The 27,143-nt window shown below is 34.4% G+C and overlaps 1 long non-coding RNA gene across 2 annotated transcripts in view; it reads left to right on the top strand.

Moving 5' to 3' along the window:
- The window catches only part of LOC134809609 (uncharacterized), a 264,385-nt gene extending 242,061 nt beyond the window's left edge, over positions 1 to 22,324 (top strand). For both annotated transcript variants that reach the window (XR_010155828.1, XR_010155827.1), the window contains 3 exons: positions 936 to 1,096; positions 4,044 to 4,165; positions 21,219 to 22,324. This is a non-coding gene — a long non-coding RNA (uncharacterized LOC134809609). The remainder of the gene's footprint in view (positions 1 to 935; positions 1,097 to 4,043; positions 4,166 to 21,218) is intronic.
- The last annotated feature ends 4,819 nt before the right edge of the window (positions 22,325 to 27,143 follow it).

Genomic DNA, 27,143 nt, shown 5'->3' with positions numbered 1-27,143 from the left:
ATGATTATAAAATCCATAAAAGAATGAACTTTCACTTATAGTTATAAAATTTTTAAAAATATTTTACATTTTGATTCATGAGAAAACATTAGTTCACATTAGTTCAATTCTATTGTCTGAATTTTCCATACCTGCTACAATATAAACCTAGTTTTTAAAACGACACTTAGAGATTTGCATGGGAATATATTAATGTCTTCTTCCTCAGGCCTTTCCTAAACAGATTTTTTTTTTTCTTTAGCTTTCAACTTTTACTTTTAGGAAGTTTTCACAACCATCATTGGTACACTATTCATTGAATGACAATCCTCCCATTATCAAACTGTTTATTTTGAATCTCCAATATTCTTTAGTGGCCTTCCGTGGATTGCTTTGCCTGTATTATAGGCTTCTACTCTAGATATATATTTACTAATGTGCTAAATGGCACATTATTTTTCAGAATTTTCCTAAGCCATCAAATCTGTTAGCATTCCTCAGGGTCACACTTGATTTTTCTACCTTCTGCCATCTCTTTTCTAATATGGCACCATAAAATATAAGGTGCAAACTACTTTATTCCTTGCACTAATTAAAAATTTATTGTAAATCCCACATCTTCTAAGAGTCTCCCACCACTCCCCTTCACCCCACACGTAATCAGTCAAATGTATAAAGTGTTTCTTCTGAGGTCCCGTTCTTCTTGGATCTAATATTTATTGAGATTATTATGTGCAAGATATTAGGCTGAGCACATTGACTGCATTATCACATTTTTCTCACAATAATTTTAGGAAGTAGGAATGCTACTGACTTCATTTTGTGATAAGGAAATGGAGGCTTAGCAAGAATAAGCAACATGTATCTACGAGATCGTTTCTGACATGTGACTCTATTATGTTTAATCTGAGAACCACACTATCAACACAAAATAAACTGCCTAATTGTTCTTACAGGATGTTCTTGACGAAGTTCTCAGCCTCTGTTGGTTTAAACAAAAAATCTTTGTCCTCTGTGGTTAGACACAAGACAGGAAAAGCCAGAAATAATGAAATTCAGCAACCTCTGGGGTGCTGGGATGGAGACATTTCCATGAGGGGCTTCATTCAAAGAACAGGTTGGTAAATCGTCAGATATCCAAATTTAGGGGGGTGGCTCAAGCATGAGTGAAGAAAAAGTATCAAGTATCACTTGTTATATATTGGGGAGAAAGAATTGGGTAGGTTGCAAATCTCAAACTGAAAGAGACAGAACAGACTCTCACAGACAAGTGCCAAGACTAATTTTTCTCTGCATGCCTTCCAATACAAGTGAAAACTGTTGTCAAGTGGCTACTGCTCTCCAGGGTGAGGACTGGTTTTATCGACGGCAGCAGTGTTTGCAGTAAGAGTATCACTGAAAAGGATCCAAAGTTCTCACAGCTTGTTCCAATATTTTATGCACGTAGGCTCCAAGTTTCAAATTTTCAATCGGTTTTTTGATGCTCTTTTCTAAAAGACCTCCAATTTAACTCAAAGAATATTCAAGAAAACAATAGCTTCAAGGACTCCAAATACTTATGGTTACTCAGTTTCAATATAAAACATTTTGTCTTAGCTCTTAATTGGTTTGAATTATTTACAATCAGTTTGAATCAGTTGGAGCCAGTATCCAAACATAAAAAGAAAGTATCTATTTTGAACTTTCTTAACAGCTTTTTATTCTAACAGTTTTGAACCAACTTCAAACACTTCAATACAGTTTGAATCAATTAGCATGTACCTAAAAACACTTAATAAATAAGAATTTGATAGGTTCTTTGAATTGCATTACTGATTTATTTCACTGGTATCCTAACTAAGTATATTATCCCACCACTCTAATTCACAGTGCAAGTTATTACCAAGTTAGTTTCTTTAAGATGCATTGTTCATTAAGGGCATATGAGGTAGCAGGTACTTTGCTAGGTGCAGGTAACGGTTTTTTCCCCAAACATCAGCTTTGATTCCTCATAGGTTTCAGAACTAAAATACAAACTCATTGGCTCATCAAATTTTTGTCACATTCTAAATTTGGTCTTTATTTTCTTATAGTTTTATGTCGAACTCTTTATGATTTCTGTCTATTCTGACTTATTATCTATTCTTTAAACATACTTGAACTTTTTTCCCTTTGAACTCATAATTTGATTAGAATGGAAGGCCATTCCATAAGTATTTGCCCTGCCAAAGTTGTTCTTGATGAAGAGAACATTTACTGCATATTTAGTTGCCTACCATTGATTCCCCCCTTCTTCTACTAATATATCCAGAGTTCATTTCATAGCAGCACTACCTATGTCACTCTTAATCCATTTCCTGCCATAATAATTGGTTCATGGATAAATATATGACCCAATCAGAGTAATTAAAAAGTAATTCAGGATCTAGGCTGGAGGGAAAGGTATTCCGTTTTACTCTTGATTGAACCTGGAAGAATATGGTTAGTGTTACTCTGAATAAGAAAAGTGTCTAGCCAAGGAGGAGTAGACAGATGAAGAAAAAAAGAATCCTGATGTCAGTATGTAATCCTTTAATCAAATATTTTCCACTATGAGAGGCAATATTTTTATCCCTTTTCCCCCAAAGACAATTTACATTGAATTTTCTTTTATCTATATTTGCCTCATCTTTTTATTTCATTCTGTACTTCTATAGAGATAAGAGTTTAGGGCACTACCTATGCATGACATCTTATATGTTCTGCTCCTTCTTTTAAAATTTGTCTCCTCATCCACTAAAGAAATTCATTGGGAAATTTAGAATATGCTGTTTCCATAGGGATAATAGCTGTTTAAATGTATATGATATCTATTTTAAAGAAAGCAAATACATATAACAATATATTTTGCATCTTTCGTTATAAGAAAATACGGATTTCTATGTGTGTGTATGTGTGTGCTTTAAAAAGGCCCGTTGGTCTAAGAGGTTTCCTGTTAACTCTATGTACAAGTGCAAATCCAGTTAATTCTATTAATGACTAAAAGAACAATAAAAGCAAATTTGTAAATGGATTCTATGTCCTAGTATGTATAAAGCACTTTAAGAATGTCTCGTAGCTCTCAGAATCTTCCCTGACCTCAGATCAATGCTAGAGGTGATCTTTACGTTACGTCAACATTTCCACCAGTGATGTCACAGTCTATCTGCTGGGCCACCAAAAGAATGCCAGGGGAGAGAGTAGTTACTGGTAACTATTTTCTCTTACTGTGTATCAAAATGGACAGCATTAAGGTGTCATCTACAAACAGATCATCTTCCATACAAGAACCAGAGATTGATTTGCTGGGATAGTGTATTTCATCCACTAAAAAGAATTATTGTACTACATGAATTTTAAAAATACACTGTTTTCCTTCTGATATTTCTTTGAAAATTTCCAAACAGATAATTACATAGCAAGAATATAATGACTTTTAAACTTTTTGATTGTGTGTATGATAAAATGTACAGCTTTCCTGAATCATTCCAGTAATTTTTCCTAAATCATTCTTTTACTTCAGAGCAAAGTTGGCAAGGAAAAGTGTTCCTGATTAAAAAATAACCTACTGATGTTGTTATGTGGCCATTTTATGTTATATATGTTTTATATGTTAATAGGTTATATGGCCATTCTGTTATGTAGCCATTCTTGTGTGTGTGTGTATGTATGTTTATATGTAGTTGAGCTAAGTGTGGAAAACCTGTGTTTAAGATTTTTCTGACTTACAAACTCATTAATATTGTCATTAAAGACGAAAAAAAGGTTTTCTACTGAAACCTCAGTCATTTCTCTGACCACTGGTTTCTGAACAAAGAAACCTCATTGAACATGGAGCATCCTGAGTCACCATCTTTTGACTCTTGTACATTTCAACTCCTGAAGGCAGGATTTATAAAGACACCTCACTGCTTTGTATACCCTACACTGTCAGTTTCTAAATTTAATTTTTATGTAATTGACATTTATAACTAGCTTTCATTTTCAAGTTTAGAAGATACCTCCTGTAAACATATATGGAGAAGTTTGAAAATTTTACCTTTCTGTTGTTGTTTATTTATTTTTAGAGGCAAAGTTTCACTCTGTGGCCCAGGCTGGAGTACAGTGGCACAATCAGCTCCCTGCAGCCTTGAACTCCTGAGCTCAAGCAATCCTTCCACCTCAGCCTCCCAAGTTGCTGAGACTACAGGTGAGCACCATGTCGTCCCTCACCCAGCTAATTTTAAATTTTATTTTATTTTTTCAATTTTTTTATAGAGATGGGGGTCTCTCTATGTTGCCCAGTCTGGTCTCAAACTCCTAGCCTTAAGCCATTCTCTTGTCTTGGCATCCCAAAGTGCTGGGATTACAGACCTGAGCCACCATGCCCAGCTTGTTACTGTCTTCATTAAAACTTGCAAATTTCAGAGAAAAATATATTAATCAAGTCTCAGAATATCATCAAAATTATTAAGGCAAGCTGTCTTTCAAACTAAATTCCAAGACATTTTTCCTTTAAACTGCCTTAATTTTTTTTCTTTGTAAACCTGTACAACTTAATTAGAATGTGTTTGACTAAACATCTGGATAAATGTCACATTTTCCCAAATTGGCCTACATGGACAAAAAAGAAATCTGTTATTAGTATATTACACAATAACTAAGTCGTATGTGGTTTTAAACAACAGCCAGGGGAAACATGCCTGTCATAAAAGCATCACATACATTACTTCTACTGCTTGGCTAGCAGATATTCAGACACCAGAGTTAAATATTTTTAAGTAGTTTCTCATGAGAACAATTTCTCCTGAGATAAATAGATAAAAGAAGAACTAAATAGTGAAGAAAAACTAGTAATAATTTTGCAATAAATCTGTAATTTTTGTAAAAATTAGTAATAAGTTTGTATCTACTATTTATGATACTAAGTTTCTGTTTGCTGTTGAGTTCTGTTGAGGATTTGATGACATTAAAGAAGCCATTTGCCTATGGAATCGCTCTCATCCTTTCTCATATGCTAATCTCCCAGGAGAGTTCTTCTTCTGAACATCTTTCATCTCCAGTCTAATAGCCACAATAATATATATCACAGGGGATGCTTAGAAAAAAATATTGAGACAAGTATAAAAAATGTCTACCATAGAGTCTGACTTCTATCAAATTCTAACTTATTATTTTCTTTTTTCCTCTTTCTAACAAAAAAGATAATGAGAGAATTGCTGGCTATTTGGAAGAGAGAAAAATCATATAATTTCAAGACTTCTAAATTTAACAGTAATAAAGTAATTTTTCTAGATTAATTGCTTCTGATTTTTATGAATGTTTGAATTCATCAGTATTTATTGTTTTTACTGCAAAATTCCCATATCCTAGATGTTTTAACTTTAAGTAGAAAAATTTGATTCCCATGTTTTGTTTATGATATAATTTAATCAATGGAATTGCATTAAAATGGTACACAATTTTAGGCAAAAAATACAATAAATATTAATGATATTGTTGTATGGAAGTAACATTAACTGACCTGAAGATACTATCAGTGAACATTTAGATTAGTTAACAAAGGGAATGAGCATGAATGGGCTACCTTCTACGAACTACACCGTATGCTAGGTCTTGTGTAACCAGTATCTCCTATTAATCCTTGTGGTAACTGTTTGCACTGATGTTATTATATACATGGTAAGCCAAATATTTATTTGCTATTCTTTTCTTTTCTATTTTCTTTTTCTTTCTCTTTCTTTCTTTCTTTCTTTCTTTCTTTCTTTCTTTCTTTCTTTCTTTCTTTCTTTCTTTCTTTCCTTTTCCTTCCTTCCTCCCTCCCTCTCTATCTCTCTCTCTCTTTCTTTTTTTTTTTTGGCAGAGACTCACTCTGTCGCCCAGGCTGGAGTGCAGTGGCACAATCTTGGCTCACTGCAACCTCTGCCTCCCGGGTTCAAGCAATTCTCTGTCTCAGCCTACCGAGTAGCTGGGATTACAGGCACCCGCCAACACGCCCAGCTAATTTTTGTATTTTTAGTAGAGACAGGGTTTCACCATCTTAGCCAGGCTCGTCTTGAACTCCTGACCTCGTGATCTGCCCACCTCGGCCTCCCAAAGTGCTGGGATTACAGGCATGAGCCACGGCACCCAGCTGGTAAACCAAATATTTCAAGTTAGGAAGTTCGAGGCTTGAAGAGATGAACAATTTACGGAAAGGCACATGGGTAATAAGGGAGAAATCTGATTTCTAAACCAAGTTCCTTTCCTCCAAAGTCCATGCCTTTCTCAGCTACCCTGTCTCCACATAGCACCACAGAGTTCCTCACTGCCATTGCCTTAGAAGTGGTGATTCCCTTACCACGGGTGTTTGTGCAGATTTCCCCACCATGTAGATAATGAATGGGTTGAGAAGAGCTATATTGACAAATGACTACCATTTGAGTAACAGAGGTGTCTATATACTTGAGTTGTGAGGTATGTAAAGAATGGATTCTTCTATATATTCAATTTAAGTGGCAATTTTCTTCTAAAGTCAATACCCCAGAGCCCATTTAGCTTAAAATATGGCAAAATTATTTTACTAATGGTGATATTTCAACCACTGATGGTCTCCATTTTTCTCTATTACCCCTTTTGAACACTTGCTCTATATTGAATCCCGAGTGATCTCCTTAAATCTGATGACATATTTCTTTTGCTTCTTTGATGGCTTTCCTTTGCTGTGTTTGAAGACCCCAATTCTTCCTCTAACCTTCAAGGCACTCCATAAGCTGGTTCCCACATCTCACATCTGCAGCATCATCTCAAATCTCTCTTCCCCTGAGACCATGCCCTCCAGTTACACTGGCCTTATCTCAGATGCTTAAAATACATCAGGACTTACATGTATGCTTTCTCTCTCTCTAGAAAGATATTTCTTCCTTCCTCCAAATTTTTTGTTTAATTAATTGCTGTAGAGTAAAGCTCTATATCTCAGCTCAAATATCACTTTAGGGGAAATCATCCCTGATCCTCTGTACCAGATCTTCTGTGTGCCTCCTTAACTCCATGCTCTTTTTCTTCATAGGATTTGTAAGAATTTAAATCATATGTTTGTGCAATTATTTAACTAGTGTGTACCCTCCTAAACTGTAAACTCCTTTAGACCAGTGTTTATTTTGCTCAGCATTATTCACTTTTGGATTACCTTGTTGTTTTGCTCAACATTATATCACCAAGCATGTAGTAGAGTACTAAGCATAGGTAATCAATAAATATTTGGGGAATCAATAACGCATATTCTTCTAAACCGCCTTCTTTTTCATTTTTCTTATTTGGATGGATATGATGGAACTTAAAAAAATACAAAAAGTTTAGTGATAGAGGACAAAGCACGTGGATAAATACTATGGTCTGAATGTTTGTATGCCCCCAAAATTGATGTGTTGAAATTCTAACTTCCAATGTAGTGGTAGTAGAAGGTGGAGCCTTTGAGAGACAATTAGGTTATGAGGATGGAACTCTCATGAATGGGATTGGTGCCCTCATAAGAAAACTCTGGAGACCCAGACAGTCCCTTCCACCAGGTGAGGAAACAGCTAGAAGGCACTGCCCACAAGGAAGTGTGATACCATTGGCACCTTGATCTTGGACTTCCCAGCTTCCAGAACTGTGAGAAATAAATTTATGCTATTTATAAGCTGCCTAGTTTATGATATTTTTGTTATAGCAGCCCAAACAGACTAGGACAATAAGCCTGTTGAAAAAAAGCAAAGATATTTGTATCTCATAATTTCATTTGCAAAAGAACACCTGTTACAGAGAAAATCATTAAGAGAGAGACAATGATTCTTTCTATACACGTTAGTTGACCTTTCTTTCCCCAGTACCTCTGCATTTGCCCAATGGATTCAGTACAGAATGACCATGGCTGCATAAAAAAGAGATTATGAATGAGCTCAACAACACATATCCGTATTCAATGAGACTTCTCTGACAATTGCCACTAAGAAGTGCCCAACTTGCCACTAGCAAAAACTAAAGCTAAATTCCAAACCTGACCTCTGAATTACAGGGGATTATTTGTCCATCTGGTAGCAAAGTGGCTTCATTGGACAGTTTCATCATGAAGAAGACAGCAATTTATCCTCACCAGAATGGATATTTATTCTATTTAAAGCTTTTCTTTTCCTCTTTGCTTTAGTTTTGCTAGCACTGACATCCATGAACTTACTAAAGACCTTATTCTCTACCATGGTGTTTCACATAATGTTTCTGACTAAGGAACTCATTTAGTGAAAAGAGTCATGCAGCAATCTTCTCATACCTATGATATTTACTCCTCTTAAAATGTACTCTACCAAAGTCAGGTGTCCTTATAGAGCAACAAAAGAGTAGAATTACTTGCTGAGAGCTGAAAGTCAAAATCTTGAAAATTTAGGCACTGTCATACAAAATTCAGGGCATGCTTTGAACCAACAGACATCCATAGCTTGTGTGTATATAGGTCCAAGAATTGAAAGATAGAAGTAAAAATGTCTTCTCTCTCGTAAAGTTAATATTTCCTTTAAGTTTTTTTTATTTTTTGCTTTCTGTCCTGAAACTCTTGGGTTCTGCTAGTTTAAAAGTCTTCATTCAAAATGGAGAAATCATTTCAATAAAGGACTAAAAGTGATTTTGGGAATTGAAAATTGTGATAGCCACTTGGCTGTTTAAGGTTTCTCCTGCCAACAGGCAAAGAAAAGGGTGCTCTGCTCTGTCGTGACAGATATCCGTTGTTATGAGGGAGAGAGAGAGCTCTTTGTATAGACCCCAAGAGATTATTTGTGATCTCCTTTATTTTAATATTTAGAAGACTATATGTAAACCAATAAAGGGTAGTATTACTTAGAAATTAGACCTTGAGAAACAAAGGTTTAGGTTTTAAGCTATCTTACTGGGGAAAATTCTGGCTAGCTTAGGCTAAAAGAACCACAGAATGGATAGTGGAGAAAGGAAATCATAAATGGAAAATACTGTCTGTGATCAATTACAGAAACTAGGATGCAACCAGCTATGCATACCTTTTCTTGCCTATTTTGTAATTTTACACACACACACACATACACACCATTCTGTTCTTTTTACCTACCTTTTTTCTAATTATTTTAAATAATAAATATAGTGAATAAAACTGTGACTGAACTAGAAGAGCAATTAACATCAAATTAACATCCACAAAAATGGTTACAGTGAGTGATAAGATTTTTCTTCTATTTTTAGGGGAAAGAATGAAAATATCATCATTTATATGTGAGATAGTTGCATCATGATAGTAGAAATATTATTTTGCATTATTGTCACTATTTAGAAGTTTAAATATAGTAAGAGAGCATATGGATACTGAATAATAAATATTGGAAATTACTAGACATTATTCATTGGCACTTGAGCCTGCTTATATCCCTGTCTTCTATACTGTCCTTTGTACAAAGCTGGTGTTAAAATACTCTCTTGCCAGCTGGGTTCTGGTTACCTTCTATCAATAGGGACACTTGTGAAAGATGGGAAGGCTATCAGTGATTTAACACCATTCCCTTCTGGCAGCACTCACTGAGCGACCATAAATTCCTGCAAAAGTACAGGTGGTTCCAGCATTTGTGCCAGGGTTCCAAATGTAGCCGAGTTAGTGGTAACATTGGATGATTCTGGGCCACTGAAGGTTATTGCAGGCTATTTTAATAGCTCTGGGGATCTGGCAGAGATCCATTGTTATTGTGAGTTTGGACTCTTTAAGAGGCAATATCCTTCAAACAACAGGGACTTGTGAAGCAACTACAGAGAACATTGTGGGCTTAGACAAGCTTTTAATATTTTGCTATTGTGGAGACCTTAATATCTTTCTGTAGTCACTAATCTTTAGGAAACAGGACCTTCCTCTTTTTTCATTTTTCTGCCCTCTCACAAAAACATGTAAAATAATTTCTCATGTTATCTTTCTATTCAAAAACACTAGAATAGATTCTATTTTCCTTATCGGACATTGGTTCATTCTCTTCTTTCCTACCTCTTGATATTGCCCCAAAGCTTAGTAATTCATACTCATCTTTCATCTATCTACACACACTCCCTCTGTGATCTAATCCAGCCGTAATCCTCCTCCAGATTCACATGTCCAGTTGCCCACTGAACATGTCCACTTGGACATGTAATAGACATTTCAAACTTGCTGTCTACAAAAAATGAACTTTTGAACTTTCTTCTCACAAGTGTTTCATCCTACGATCTTTCTGATCTCAGTTGATGGAAATCACCCTTTCATAACCTTAGATCCCTCTCCAACACTTCTCTTTCTTTCATATTTTATACCATCAGGGAAATCTATTTTTTTTCTGTCTTCAAAATATTTCTAGGACCACATCAATTTTTATCACAACCTCTGCTATCACCATGGTCCAAGCCTCCATTATCTTTCACCTGATTTACTGTAATTGTCTCCCAGATAGACCATTCTTCTATCATTATTCCAAATACTGCAGAATGCTACTTTAAAAATATTAGTGAGAGGTCCTATAACACCTTTGCTCAGAATCTGCCAATGATTCTCTTCCATTCAAAAGAAAATATAAATTTATTATAATAGATTACAAAATTTGCTTCACTCATATTAGTATCTCTTTGACCTGAATTCCTGAAAGTTTACTTTCAATCCACCATCCTGACCTTCTTGCTGTATTTTTTTTCTTTTTTCTCGCATGTGCCATGCTTTCTTTCACTTCAGAAAATTTGTTCTACCCATTCCTTCTGCCTCAAGCTCTCTTCCCCTACAACATCTACAAGGCTAACCCACTCACCTCTATTAAGTGTTCTCTCAATGTTACCTTCTTAACTAAGCCTATCCTTACTACCTGCGCCTTCTCCCAGCACTATAGATTCTATTTTCTTTACTTTTTTCTCAATATGACATATATTTAAAGAATACTATAATTTTACTGTTTATTATTCATTGTCTCACACACAAGAATATAAGTTTAACGAGGGCAGAGATTTATTTTTAACTTTTTTAAAAAAACCTTACATATCATCCCAAGTACTTGACATGTTCTAGGCATTCAGTGAATATTTGTTGAATGAAGAAATAAATTTCTTTCCTGGCATATCTTTTCTCTCCTAAATCTGGGAGAATTCTTTTAGAATAAAGACTGCTGAAATATAAAAGCAAAACAAGCTTCCTTTTTCTATCTTCTTAGCATATTCTTTCTCTTTTTCTCTCTCTCACACACATAAATACACACACAAACAGACGTATTCAGGTACAGACATATACATGTGCATGCAGACACACACAGAAGAAAAACATGCTAAGCATGACTTAAAATGTAGAAGGTTTATGTTGCAAGTGGGAGTAAAAAAATATTATGTGAAATTGACTTTCTGATGGCACAAGAAGTAGAATAAGGTTCTAAGCGCCACATGAATCGTTGTGCACAGTATGCTTTCATTATTATTCACCCTCAATTCTTCTCACACTCAAAGAAGGAAATTAAGATAATACCAAGACAATCACCCTACAAGAGAATGTTTTTATTTTTGGAGATGCTTTCAGCAGCTAATGAATGATATTACTAATTTGCATCAGAGTAGATTATTATTCTGTATCTTGGAAACCTCTCAAATTTTTTTCAGAGCTTGTATTATATTGTGATAGTCAGGTGAATGATAGGAAGAAATAGTAATTTAATGGTACATTGCAGCATTCTTCCTCTATGCTTCTCCATTATTTTTTCCTGCTCCATCAAAGAGCTTACACAGGTTCGGAATCTCCAAAAGGACATAGGTTATCGTGGAAGCAATTGCATTCTCACTATAGTTTAGTTACCAATGATTTTCTTTATATAATAAAGATAACAAATTTTGTCTGTCTATATCCATAAAATATGTTGGTTAAAATCCTTTTAAGAGAAATTAATCTAACAGACAGATGTAAAAATTTTCAGGACAGGCCTGGCGCTGTGGCTCACGCCTGTAATCCCAGCACTTTGGGAGGCTGAGGCAGGCGGATCATGAGATCAGGAGATCAAGACCATCCTGGCCAACATGATGAAACCCCATCTCTACTGAAAAATGCAAAAAAAATTAGCCGGGTGTGGTGGCACACGCCTGTAGTCCCACCTACTCAGGAGGCTGAGGCAGGAGAATTGCTTCAATCCAGGAGGCGGAGGCTGCAGTGAGCCAAGATTGTGCCACTGCACTCCAGCCTGGCGACAGAGCTAGACTCCATCATCTAAAAAAAAAAAAAAAAAAAAAAGACTTTCAGGACAAATGTCTACTGTCTTGTGGATATGAATTTGAATTTCAAAGTTGGGAACATGGATGGATACTGAGAATGCCAATTCTCTTAGCAGTTGGCATAACGACTGTGTAAAGAGAAAGCTACTCAAGTTATCATATTTTCCCTTGACCTTGCCTGAGCTACACATTGTTAAACTCTCTAGAGGCCACCCGTAACCTAGGCTAAAAGGCAACAAAAGTAACCTGGTCATGAACAGGTTTATTTGTTTCAAGGTGGCCAGTATTGGTTTGGTTATGACAGCCTAAATGGAATGTTTTGGTATTGTGTTGGGCTGTGTAGACTGGAGAGATGAAAGCAGAGGCTTAGGAACTACAAAGCAATTGACATATTACCCTCTACTTGGAAAAGGAAATACATATCTACATTATATAAAATACCTCTCTTTATTCCCTTTTCCCCTCCCTCCTTCTCTCACGTGTGACACATACGCATTAACAATAGGGATAAATGCACAGGCAGTATTGCCCACATTTAGCAGGTTGGCTGGCAATGTAGCACAGCTGAATTGTCATGGTCAGTTTCCAGAAGACTGAGATAGGCAACGTCTGACTCCCGAAAAAGGAAAAAAATTCATAGTGTGGAAGAAAATGGAGATCCCTAGGATAAAACAATAGCTTTACTGATAGACTGAACCATCAATGTCCAAGGATTAAAAGAAGATCAAAGTATATCTATTCTGTTGGGCACCTAAGGTGTTTCATATAGTTGCTCTTTATCTGGTAATTAGCAGCAATATCCAGGTATCCAGCTAAATTGGGGGTAATTACGGGTTTGTAATTATGGGGTTTAGAGTCAGACAGATCTAGGTTACTGTACTAGCCATGCCACTTTTTACCCTGTGATGTTTAATAGATTTTCTGACCTATCTAAGGTTTAATCTTTCATTTGTTAAATGCACACAATGGTAATATGTTTCTGATAGGTTTGCCATAAATATCAAATAAGATAATGCATATAAAGAACATAACATGTTGCCTAGGTCATAGGAGAGGCATAATAAATATTAGCTTTATTGACCTTGACTATTACAAGTAATTACTTTCTAGGCATTTTGTTCTGAATTGGTTGGAAAGTGAGTCTTATTCTATTTTTTATTTCAGATATTTCCAGTAGTTTCTTTAAAGAGAGATATGCTAGTTAAGACTACATCCTGAAATCTGTGACCTCACAGAAAAGTGTGTTTTGTATGTGAATTATATATGCATGCATAATTCTTTTCAAAATGAACCACTTCCCACTTCTGTCTAAATAAATCATAGTCAAAGTTTATTTCCTTTATAATCATGAAAGCATCCATCTGGAGCCCCAGTTAAGATTCTGATACTTTATAGGTAATCATAGAAATTCAGTAGCTCCTGGGAGATAAAAAATTAGGATAAAAATAACAAAAACCCCATTCTATGATCCCTAAAAAGAAAGCATGCCATAGAATGGTTTGTTCAGCTCAATGAGATATTCTCATTATTAGTCTAAAAATTATGAAATTGCCAGTGAGTGTCAAAAATAACCAAATACTAGCAATCTGAAGTTTCAAACTAAATATCAGGTGTGTTTATACAAGTAAAGTTAACTACATTTCCTCTTTAGTGAATGCTAATTCTAAACACATACCTTACTTAAGCCATGTATTTATTCATGTCATGCCTAAGCTATCATGGGTGAGGTATGGTATGAGTGGGATTCTTGGGAGTAAATGATGGAAATCACTTTGGCTAACTAAACACAAAAGGGATTTCCTGGAAGGGCACATCATGGTATAGAAAGGAAGTCTTGGAAAACCAGGCTTAGGCAGAAAAGCCAAGACCCTGAAACTTGTCAACTTAAGATACACCATAATTTGGGACCCTCTGCGATCTCTGACATTAACTGTCGTGCTAACTACTCCACGTATCTGCCAGAAATAAGCTCAACTGGATCCTCTTTTTTCTCATACTCTCTAAGTTTGAAATTCTGGAATGGAATGTCTGATTAGCTGCTGTCACATCCTCTTACTCTACCTTCTGGAGATATAACAACTTCCTCACTTAGTCTTTTGTAATGGGCCACAGAGCCCTGCTTCCAACCCATCTTGTTATTTCTGCCAAAGAGGAAGTCTGTTTGTATGCTGGATACATGTACATAGTTCGCTAGAATTCTTTCTCTGGATTTATTGCTGTGTAACATTTTGTTAGGGTAGTAATCTGGGATTGACACAGACTGAAGAGGTTTTGCATTTTCCATTATTTTTGTTTATAAAAAGTACATATATTCATATATAAATATGAAAATAATGTATGAATTTACAATGATGAGCTAAAAATATAGTTTCTAACCATTAACAGTTGTTAATTTAGAATTTTCCCATATTGCTTTTTCTCATTTTTACTATCAGTATCAATTGTTGGTACATATAGAATATTATGAAAGTAATATGAAGAACCATTTTTTGGTTGTTTCATTGTGCAAAACATACTTAAGGGAGTGCTACCACAGATTTTTTTACATATAAGAAAAGTCACACATTTGATCTTTGTGTAGAAGATACAGAAGATCATCAGTTTAACCAAAGGGAAACAAAAATCAGTTTTCCCCCAATGCACTTGTATGAATTTAATCAAAATTGAAAAGTAAATAAACATATTTCCTGATGGTCTTGCTTTCTGTAGGAGGTAAAATGTTTGCATTGTTGTTGGCAAATAAAATTATCTTTTATGACAAACGAATTCATCTTTTTCCAAGGTGAAGAATTCATTTCAGATTAACTTTAAACTTATATGCTATAGGAAAAGTTAAAACTTTAGTAAGAGATATTATGACTATATTTAATCACAATTATTTCACACTGGGAATAAAACTGACTGAATTCAACTATCATGTATTTCCCATGATATTTCAGTCTTTGAAAGACTTTTGAGATCTCAGGGGCAGTGTATTCCTTACATGAGCACTTCTTAGCATATTATATTTCCCAATCTCAATTATCTCTCCCTTTACTCATTTAAAAGATGCCTGAGAAAACTCAGTTCTCAGAATACACATTTAAAATGTGACCTATTCTTTCCATTGAGTTAACAAATTAAAATCATTTTAATTTTGTCTCCTAAGCTTTGCTCTTTATAAATGCTTTCTTCTTTTCTATAGTCAAAAGGTTTTGTTTTGTTTTTTAATCTCGCCCCCTTTTTGTTGGTACGTGGGAGGGGAAGGATGGTGTTTGAAGTAAACATGCTTTCAATGTTAAGGGCAAAATAATTTTATTGACGGATAATGGATTAGAAAGTTACAAAACATTATGAAAGCATAGCCGTAACACAGCAATTAGATATATAAAAAATACTGATGGTCCTTTAGGGCTCTGCTTAAAACACGGTGTTTTTCATTTAGAAAATGAAATAATTTAATTTATTAATAGAAGTAGCTGTACTGGTGAGGCACTTTTCCTGTAATTGGGATGGCTTTTACTCAATCATTAACAACTTGTTTAAAAGTATCCATCTGAAGATGGCTAATGGTCATATTGGAGGGTTAGTTCTTCACCATGAAACAGAACAAGGCAAAAGGGCCTGTACTGAGTATTGGTCTCTGATCTTGGTGCAGCTAGCATAATGTCCAATCATGTTTGGCCATTTTTTCCTATTTAATGCTTAAATGAAGCGTATAAATTAGGTATTTGACTTCCCATTTCTGTGAGGAGGAAAACGTTTATTTTAGAAAAACCAAAAACTCAAGTTCTAAGACTTTGATTTGTTTTCATTTCCCCTGCAGTCATTTCTACTGAGAACATCATGTCACAGACACCAGACACATTGCCATGTAAGAGAAGCATTACCAGATACCAAAATTTTGGGTCATTTTAATTACACAAATAACACAGTATTTTTTTCCTAAACATAAGCATGAGTCCATGGTATTTACCTAATAAGAGAAAACTTGGTTGAAAGGGGAAGCTTTTAATATGGTTCCAGGTCTGGTGACAAGGTTATGCATAATAGTTTTTTTCTTCTGAAGAATAGGATAGAAAAACAAAATACAAAGATACCAAAATAGGGAATAAAGGTATCTGTATGTATTTCTGCTTTGTCTTCAGGTAAATTTAATGTGAAAATATGTGTGTGTGTGTGTGTGTGTGTGAGAGAGAGAGAGAGAGAGCATATTAAATATATATTTTAAGTGACTTCTTTTGAGTTAGAAGAATTTTAGCAATTATTGATTCTCCCTAAGTCACCAATGTTTGCCACTTCATTTGTGTATTTAGAAACAGACAGGCTAAAAAAATGAAGAGAAAGAAAGAAACAAAACCCAACTGTGGCACCTAAGAAGGCAAAGAAGCAAATGGCATAAGACATCCATCTCTTTCCTTTTACCGCTTCCTTGATTCCCATTCTCCCAACTCTGATAAAAGCATTTTTACCTCACAATGGAAGTGAATGGTAAAATATATGGTATCAGCTAATGTGTAATCTTGATCTTGATCTACACCCGGGCCCATGACGTCACTGCTTATGCAAGAAGAAAAGTCAAAGGTTTCACACCCTGTCTTACTGCATCATATGATAAGCATGAGGTGCCTCATGTTCTGACTAAGACAGCATTTTACTTCACCTCTCTCCTGATTCTGCCACTCAGGGCACTGGATGCAGGCACACTTCTTTGTTCGTTTGTGTAAGATCATACGTCCAGGCAAGACTTAATCATTATTGACTCATTTATTATATATCGATTAAAGAGACAAAATTTAATTAATCTTGAAAGCAGACTTGTACTTCCGGCCAGCTGATGGTGCAAAATTATCTAGGTCATTTGTTCAAAATAGAGAGTTCTATCAAAACCTTATTCAGACTGATTTTTACTTCAGCCATTTCCAAGATGAAATCATTATGAGAGTAATCTGAAGAAGAAATTCCCAAACAATAGATATTTGTTACCCAAATTTCCAAAATAAACTAGTCTAGGAGTAAATATAATGACTCCAGAGTAATAAAATAGTATTTTTCTGGTGTTGCCACTATCCATAAGATTTCAGAACTTTTGACATCTCTCAGATTTCTCCAACAGACTTCAAGCTGTCCCCATGGGGATCGCTGAAAGCACTTATTCAACTGATAAGCAGAGAGTACGATTTCCTCTTGCATATTCTTCTTGGATAACACAAGTAGTCCTCCATTTATCTTTTCTCCTACTCCAGCGATTGTGAGGCTATATCTTTCTTCTTCTAATGCTCTGATGTTTCAGCTCTTATATAGTTGTTTTTTTTTTCTTCATTGTACACAGAGGCTGGATTGGTTTGCTACTTCAGTAATGTGACCACAGAGGTCAATAATTATCAAAATTATGGAAAGTACTACATTCTGCTACATAGGCTATGATTGCTTATATTTTTTCATGTTTTACAGAGATTTTAGGGAACCAGCTCTACTTTATTACACCCTTTCCACTCAATTCTCTACTACCTGTCTTTAAGGGGTGAAACAGCTAACATCTGATCCATAGTCAAAAATTTTCATATTTTTTTGAAACTTAAAGCAAGTTTGTGTGCACTTACTCTTTTTTCCAAGAGATTTGTTCTTTCCTAGTAAGTTAATTAGCACTTTGTGCAACCAGACCAACTTGAACAAACTCATTAAATTTGCTCAAACGTATCTGAATCCTAGGATGAATTCAACACAGTCTCTCAAGCTAAGATCTCTTCACCATACATGTACATATATTCCAATAATAATATTCCATTTGAGAACAGACTGTCTCCATTATTTTATATATAATAGTCAGTGAATTGAATCGAAGTTAATTTTGTTCTTGGAATTATCCCTGATGTGCCATGACGTATATTTGGAACCAGTTGAATTTTCTAATAGAGGAACAATACAAGCATTACCTCTTAATATCAGTTTGGACGGCATGGTGCCAAGGTCACTGATTGAGTTTCCTAGAGTTCTATTGCCAAAAGTAACCACATTGGCCATTGTCAAAAACTCTCAGGAGATTGAAGCACCAGTTGCATCATTTTGACTTGTAACAATAATCTACTTAAAAAGCACTTCTCTAAGAAATTCCTTTTTTTCACCATAATAAGCCTTAAGAGTCAGATCTGTTAGGCTCAGTTACTCCTAAGCCTTGTGTGTAACAATTAAGTAATGGCATATGTCCATGCTGGTCATTCTTACATATTTTCAATGCCATTACATATGAGTGATGCCTTGTCATTTTCACATATTCTGTGGAGATTACATACACATTATGATGTTGGCTTAGTAAGAGTGCATATTTAAATGAGGCAACTTAGGGTGTGGGGGTGAGATTCCAGAAGCCCTGGTCATTGCATTTCCCAAGAACAATATTTTCTTTTATCCTTTTTGAAAAGCTGTGTCCTTTAAGCTTATGATAGTAAAATGAACCTTAAGATTTAGATATTTAGATCAATTTTACAAATTCTCAAAATTTTCCTCTGTGGAACTATATTAGTTGCCATGCAAACAAAGATTCTGATTAAGAAAAAAAAAGGATGATGATTTTGTATTTTTATGATATTTATTGAATTCATTCTTCAGTGGATATTAATCTAATTTATTATAATAATAAGACTCCTTTTATCATTCATATAATTATTCCCATATCAAATTTGTAACTTTCTTCTTATGCTCTGATTTTGGACTTATGAATTAGAGTTAGCAAAAGGTATCCCTTAGACTTCTACATGGATGGGATAAAATAAAGAAAACATGACAAAAAAATTTTTTGAGGAATTTCATGTGCATCAACTGTGGCAGGATTTCATGTTTGTTTGTTTTTGTTTTCCCTACTACAATAATATGAGCCAATTTCCCGAGAGAAAAAGTCCCATACAGTATGGTGGATTCTGGAAGTTCCAAAGTATTCACACACCAGGACAGAAATATCATCTCAAAATCTTCTCCAGTGGAAGCTGATTCATAAGACTAAGGAGGGTAAAATAAGAGTATGCATGAGGGAAGAAAAGAAAAAGGTCCCTATTGAAAAAGGTCTACGGTAGAACAAGGAAGAAAAGAAACAGCCAGAAGGAAAATCTGTAAAAGATATCTCTGAGAAAGGTCACTTCAACTGATGTAGGTTTTTCTGTTATGAATTCCTTTTTATGTGCTTAGCTGTTAAATGTTAAATCTCCCATTTTATAATGGACTTTAGTTTCACCATGGAATCAGGCCCTAACCCCTGCAAATGATGGTCAATCTCTACATATGTATTTCATTTTATGTCATGTGCTCTCTGCTCATGCTTCCTATTTTTCTTATTTGGTGCCCTGATATAAGGGCATTTATCTGTCTGAAATGTCATTGTTTGAATGTGTATTGATATCCTCTCGTGTAAGTGCCTCAGGGACATTCTTTTCTGATGGATGTTCCAGATGTCAGAGTTTACACCTGTTCCTAAGTGTAAAATGTATATGTTAACCAACAAAAATAAAGTTTTATAAGACTAATATGATTGTAAACTGAGAAGCTCATGTAAGTGGATATAGCAAGGTGTAGGAATAGAAAACATCTCATTTGTTTGAAAAATATGTAAGTTCTAGAAGAAGGCAAATATGACATTTAAAGGAAAGGTCTGGATTAAGTATCATATGTTTAAGAGACTAAATAGAGTACCCTAAGTGAATTATGTACTATTTCCCAAAGTCCAAAAGATTATGACTTTTTTTTTCTCAGTCATTAAATAGCACATGGTTTGGAGAAAGAGAAAAAATAAGTAAATATTTTCTAAGAAATGTCAATCCTTGAAACAAAGTAGAATTTAATAGCTTCATGAGATTTTTTATATTTAATGTGATCAGCAATGTAGTTAGTGGCAGTGTAATCATTAATAGAGAGAAGCCTAGATTATATTCCCCACTTATCACTTATTAGTATTAGTCATTCAAACATTCATTCTATTATTATTTAAGTCTTTATAATGTGCCATGCAGTGTTCTTAGAAAACACTTTAACTCTTTTTGCCTCTACTGCCTTATCTGTAAAATGGATAAAAATTTTCCCCAACTTAGTGAAGATAGGGGTTAAAAAGGTCTTTTGAACTTAAATAACAGATTTATAATTTTTTATACTGGGTAATATTTTCTATTTGGACCTGAATCATTCCCTCTTTTACTTCTCTTCTCTCTCTCTCTCTCTCATACAAAATAAAAACAGAAGCAACAGTAAACAACCAAAATAACACAACCTAGAAAAGATGTTCCAACAGAAATATATTATTTAGGAGAAGGAATTAAATGTAACTCCAGAAGACCAGTGAAAGATGCCTCCACAAAGCTCTGTGAAGGGCAACAAAGAAAATGAGAGATATAAAACCTTTTGAACTTTAAGATTTACTTACCCAATAATTATTTAATAATTATTTGGATTTTAGACTTCTGCCATTTTATTTTTTCCTTCTGAAATGAAGAACTGCTTGCATAAACTAAAAACTATTGTATAACATGATTTTAGTAAATGAATAAGAACTTCCATTTTAATTGTATATTTAATTGTACAAGATTAAAGGTTGGTACTATAACATATAATCTAATTTCACAACAAAATTAGACCACATATTTAGGAAGCCCATTTTAGGAAAAGAAGGATTTTTGTAAATAAGGGGTTTTAATTTCATTGTCCCATTAAGGTATGACAATTATAAATAGATGTATTTGTAAAATGTCAGTTAGAATCCTTTAAAACTGCAACATTAAAATATTTAGTATGTTTTTGTATGTTTATTCTAACGATCTATAATATTTAGTTTTTTCTATAAATAGCTGTAATCTAGGTTTATGCTTTATTTGAAATTTACTACATCTATATTTCTAAAAGTTTGAGATGGTTAGGCTACTGTTGCTGTTTTTTAAATGTCTTGCAAGAGGAAAATGAGTACCTGATCCATAATCAAATAAACTATTACTAACATTTAATTTGAATTGGGAATAGTAATGATATAGTTTGAATATATGTCGCTGCCTAATCTCATGTTGAATTTTAATTTCTAGTGTTGGAAGTGGGGCCTGGTTGGAAGTATTTGGATTACGGAGGATGATCCTTCATGGTTTAGTGCTTTCCTCGTGACAGTGAGTGAGTTCTCAAGATATCCGTTGTTTTTTTTTTTAATGTGTGGCACCTCCTCCCCTGATCTCTTGCTCCCTTTTTTTGCCATGTCATGTGCCTGCTCCTGCTTCGCATTCCACCGTGAGTAAAATCTCCTGAGGCCTCTCGAGAAGTCAAGCAGTTGCTGGAACCATGCTTCCTGTACCACCTGGGGAACTGTGAGCCGATTTAACCTCTTTTCTTTATAAATTACCTAGTCTCAGGTATTTCTTTATAGCAATGCAAGAATGACCAAATATAATACAAGTAGCAGCAGGAACATTTAAAACAATGATGTGCCTTGATTAGTTGATTTCCTCTATGATACAGCCATGTTGCAGATTTAAAATTAACTACAATTTGATTATTTAATTGTATGGACATTTCATCCATTGCAGATTTTGGAGGCTCTGAATACATGGGTCTATAAGCACACATACACACACACACACACGCACAAGTTTGTGTGTGTTTGTTCTTTATTAGTTAAAATGGCTTGGTGAATTTTTGCCAATTATATTGATTATTATATAAAAGTTTTCTATCTTGCTAAGCTGCTTCTTTACTAGCCCTTTGACTACAGAGAGCAGAGTTTTGTTAGAACCTTTTTTTGTTGTTGTTTGTACCCATTGGCATTTGTGGATTGCCAGCTTCTTAAGCTGGCATATACGAAACAAACGAACAAAAAAAAACACAAAGAACTCAGCATCCCCTTTCCTTGGGTCCCAAGTTCCCTACTTGGTCTGCCTTTTTTCTAAACTTTTAGAGTCTTCTTATGCTTGTTTTCTATATACTGGCCAGAGCTATTAGTTATACTTAGTGGAAGGCATAAGGTAAAGTATGTTTACTCCCTCTTCCCAAAAGTGGAAATTCAAAAAGATTTTTAAAAGTTCACATTGTACCAACCTTTTACGTGCCCATAACCCCATCTACTCAGGAGGCTGAAATGGGAGAATTGTTTGAGTCCAGAAGTTAGAGGCCAGCAGCCTGGGCAACATAGCAAGATCCCATATCTTTTATATATGTACATAAATTTATATTAATATATCTGTTTATATATTTTTATATATGAATATTATATGAAAATATTTATATACTTTATATTACACATATTATCTTCTATATTTTATACAAAATATTAGTATATGTTTATATATAAATATATGTAATATATGTATTACACTTTAGTAATGGCTAACAATTATTCTCAATAACATTGGATAATACAGTTAATTATGCTCCTTAGTTCTATCTGTATCGTTTAAAGTTACAATGATTATCATAGAATATTTGAGTTAAAAATATCCTGAATGAACACTAGGTCCTTCAAATCAAACATTTAATAGCAGCTCTTCGATTAGAAATCAGGTTCTTAGCACCTAGTTCAGGGTTATTACTCTAATATCGTAACAGCTTTCTTAGAATAGAATAGCAAACCTCATAAAATTTAGTAAATGCTAAATTCTTGCTTAAAGTTAGAAAAAGATGTTCTGAGTACAATGCATGGTTAAACTTTCAAGTTTTTGCCTACTCAATCCAATTCTTCCATTAACTTTTTAAAAACTCATAGATATAAAAATACATATGCCTTTATCTATCTTGGGCTCATGTATTTTTAAAAAATACTCTTGCTAAGTATACTCCAAACTGCTATTTAGGATACTTAGAGGAAAATATCATACCAGAAATATGAGTTATCAGAATTACTAATGATATAAATACAATTAACCATATGATTTATAATCTATACTAGTCATATTTCTGAATGCCATTTTCTCTTTCACTATTCTACAAACCAAAATAGTTCAATAGACACTTAACTAATGCATGTATCGAGTTTCTCCCACTATGGTCTTATCTTCCATGCAGGGTGATATAAAAAAATGTAAAACGTTATTGTATACCACCCCTGCTCAAATTTCTCCAGTACTTTAGATACACACTTAAAACACAATACAAATTTTTGTATATGCCTCTAAACTTTACTTGATTTTGGTCTTGCCTCCTTTGCCACCACTTCTCCTACCCTGAGTGCCCCCCTACATGGTTACCATGTTGCCTCCATGCTTGTCTTCTCTCTTTTCTTGAACACATTTATCTTATTTCTACTTGAATGCTTTTGAACAAACTGTTATCTCACATTACCGCCTTTGCCAGAAAACTATGAAGGAGAAAAATCCAAGGTTGGCTATTGTGTGCTAGCTAGTAAATGAGTACAATTATTTCTGCTTCTTTATTTTCAATCCTCTATTGTTATCAATTATCTATCATAAGCTATAAGAGAGATGTTTACTGAAATGTGTGAAGCTTCAGAATATAACTGAAGATAAATGCTAAATTATATATAATGTAATTTGTCTGCATAGAAAAGCAACATTGTGGATTGCATTTTCAACTATCCCACACACTATCATCAACAGAAAACAATGGTTAGGCATGGAGTTAAACCAGCCCATGCCAATTTTGTTATTTCATATGCTGCTCTCAAAGCAAAGGCTTTGGAAGAAATCCAAATGGAAATCCAATTCAATAGCACTCTGTATTCCAAAGGCTTTGTGGTGGGACCAGAAGTATAATACATGTGATTTGAGGGCACAATGTTCTAAGAAAAAATGACATATCTCACATAAAAGATGAGCTGATTATAACTAGTGGAATGCAAATTATAGTATGTTCATAGACATTCTGATAAATAAGAAAACAAAACATTATAACTTCATAAAACAATATACTCTATACACTCCAAATCTGAAATCACAATCTGATTTAATTTCAGCTTTTTTTTTGGACTTTATATGTTAAATTTTACTACTACTATTATCACAACTTGTTGCTTTGTTTTCTCTTCCTTGGATTACTTTTCTTCTCTTTCCTTTTATTGTAAACTAAACTCTCTCTATATATACATTTATTAACTGTAGCCACCATGTTGTGCAATAGCTCTCTTGAACATATTCCCCCAGGTAGCTACCATTTTACTTTCTGCTTCTATGAGTTCAACTTTATAAAAGCTTCACTTTATAAAGATCAACAAGGAAGCCATGTGAAAAATGGATTGGAGGGGAGAGGAAGTTCTGAGACCACATAAAATTAAACGTTGACAATTCTGAGACCTCACTAAGAGTCTAACTATATGGGTCTATAAGTCTCCTGTCTTATATAATGCTCCTGCACTTCTTTATTAATGCCTACATTGGTATTCCGTTGCAATCATAAATGAAATGAACAACATCCAGGCTGAATCAATACCATGATTCCATTTGTAGGCCACATACATTTTTTTTTTTTGAGACACAGTCTCGCTCTGTTATGTGGGCCACTCTTCCTCCTCATCTTCATGGTTCTTCCAAGAACCAAACATAATGAAGAAGATTAAAAGGAGAAGAAAGAAAAGTTCTTTTTTATTAGGTGGAACTATTGGCAATTCTTAGGTAGCAATAACTGGCAGATTATTCCCCTCTGTCATGGCAGACATGAAGACTTTCAAACTTTTATGAAGTATGTGCTGTTAGAATTTTTATGGATCACCCTTGTCTATCCACCCCACAGTGCCTTTCAATGTTACATATTCTCTGACGATAATGTGATAATCTTGAATTGACCTTTTGGAGTTTGTTCTCAACTAGTACCTCTGACAGAACATCACACAAAGTCTTCACCATGGCAAGTCATAATTTTTTTATAAGGGGGTAAGTAGGGTAGTACTTTCAGAATGACCTCATCCTAGCTAACTTCCACAGTACCCACTTGGTTCAAAGGACCTCAAACCTCCTTGTTTGTCAAATTGTAGAATTTTAGCCTGTTTCTACTGTGGCCTTTCTGCTCTTTGTATGGGTGTTCCAGGCCTCCTCCCAGCTTCAGACTTATATTATGAAATCCAGGCTGCAGTCTCTCTTTGCTGTCAAAACTCCAGGGGTGACAGAACAAGCTCTGCTAAGATATCACAACGCTCCCCACCCTGGTAGAAGCATGAGGCCCGTTTCTGGTTTTCTGCAGCTAAGGAGTAAAAAGTCAGTTTCTTCTTGACTCCAATTTGTCTCAATTTCCAAGGGTTTTTTAGAGCCTTCAGATTTGCCATAGGGCCATCTGTAGGAGTGGAGGAAAATCCTGACAGCGGTCTTTACACCTACATTTCCTCACTTCAGGAAACCCTCTTCTCACCAATACATCTGTAGCCTTGATCTTTATAGGTTGCAAGTAAAAAATAGTACGGAGCCAGTTCAGCTTTCTTTTATCTGGACACACCATAATGAATGTAGTACCTCTCTTTGGATTGTGGAATACTTAGCACCCAATATTATAAGCTTTGTGGTTTTATCCAAGATTATAAAATGACAGGAAAGCTGTATCATAAATGTTGTGCTAACTTTTATTTACTGGCTTTGAGATGACAAAGCAACTGTTTAATCAAAGTTATATGCCAAGTATGTGGTCTACACAACAGAGCGAGACTCTGTCCAAAAAAAAAAAAAAAAGTATGTGGCCTACAAATGGAATAGTGGTATTGATTCAGCCCGGATGTTGTTCATTTCATTTATGATTGAAATGGAATACTAATGTAGATGTTAAAAGAGAAGTGCAGGAGCATTATATAAGACAGGAGACTTATAGACATATATAGTTAGACTCTTAGTGAGGTCTCAGAATTGTCAACGTTTAATTTTATGTGGTCTCAGAACTTCCTCTCCCCTCCAATCCATTTTTCACATGGCTTCCTTGTTGATCTTTATAAAGTGAAGCTTTTATAAAGTTGAACTCATAGAAGCAGAGAGTAAAATGGTAGCTACCTGGGGGAATATGTTCAAGAGAGCTATTGCACAACATGGTGGCTACAGTTATTAAAATGTATCACATATTTAAAAATGTCTAAGAGAATATATTTTAAGTGTTCTCACTACAAAGAATGATTAATATGTGAGGTAATGTGTATGCTGATTAGCTTTATTTAGCCATTCCACAATGTATACATATTTCAAAACATTATTCTGTATACAATAAGTATGTACCTGTTTAATATGTTAATTAAAAATAAAGGGAAAAATATATAAAAATAAAATGAAGCTTTCATCATTTCAACTTTCTTCTTATACTTTCTAAAAACTTTTAGCAGCTCTTCATGTTCCCTTGGCTAATGTCCAACTTTATGCTTTATTCACTTGGATCTAAAATCTGTAATTATTAGAGCTAAACCTTCTTTACAGTCTTCTTTTTCTCCTATTCCCACCTATGTGATCCATTCTAGATCATTTATTACTTAAACACTCCTCCTTGAACTTATTTATACCTCATCTACACCTGGACTCCTTTTTCTCATTCTATCTAATCTATACTCATTCTTCAATAAAATCTTTACTATTATATTAATTACATCAACACAATAGGTGGTCCTTATTTAGAAACAGTAAGTTTTCTTTTCTGCATATAAGAAACAACTAGTTGGTTATATATTGTTTATTTTTTGTTTTCTCTTTTAATCATTAATAATTGAACCATAACCCTATTTAGAACACATGTAATAATTTGACTTCCCAACTGCATTGTAGTATCCTGTAAGACTGCCTTAAATGTGGAGAATGATGTCTTGTATGCAGTAGGTGCTTATTAAGACTTGTGTTTTTATTGATTAACATATGACAGAATTGATGAGCAGCCAAGGAAAGATAATTTCTACATCTTAAAACTTTAAAAAAAAACCTCTTAGTTGTAAGGATAAAATCAAAGTAATTTACCTTTTCTTTTAAGAAGCTTGTGCTTGGAGCATAAAAAAATCTGAAGAAAACAATCCATTAAAGAAGCTATATAAATTTTCCATGCACTATATTCTACTATTA

Source organism: Pan troglodytes, chromosome 2 (assembly GCF_028858775.2).
Source record: "Pan troglodytes isolate AG18354 chromosome 2, NHGRI_mPanTro3-v2.0_pri, whole genome shotgun sequence".
Lineage (NCBI taxonomy): Eukaryota > Metazoa > Chordata > Mammalia > Primates > Hominidae > Pan > Pan troglodytes.
This window is presented reverse-complemented; position numbering and strand designations above follow the sequence as displayed.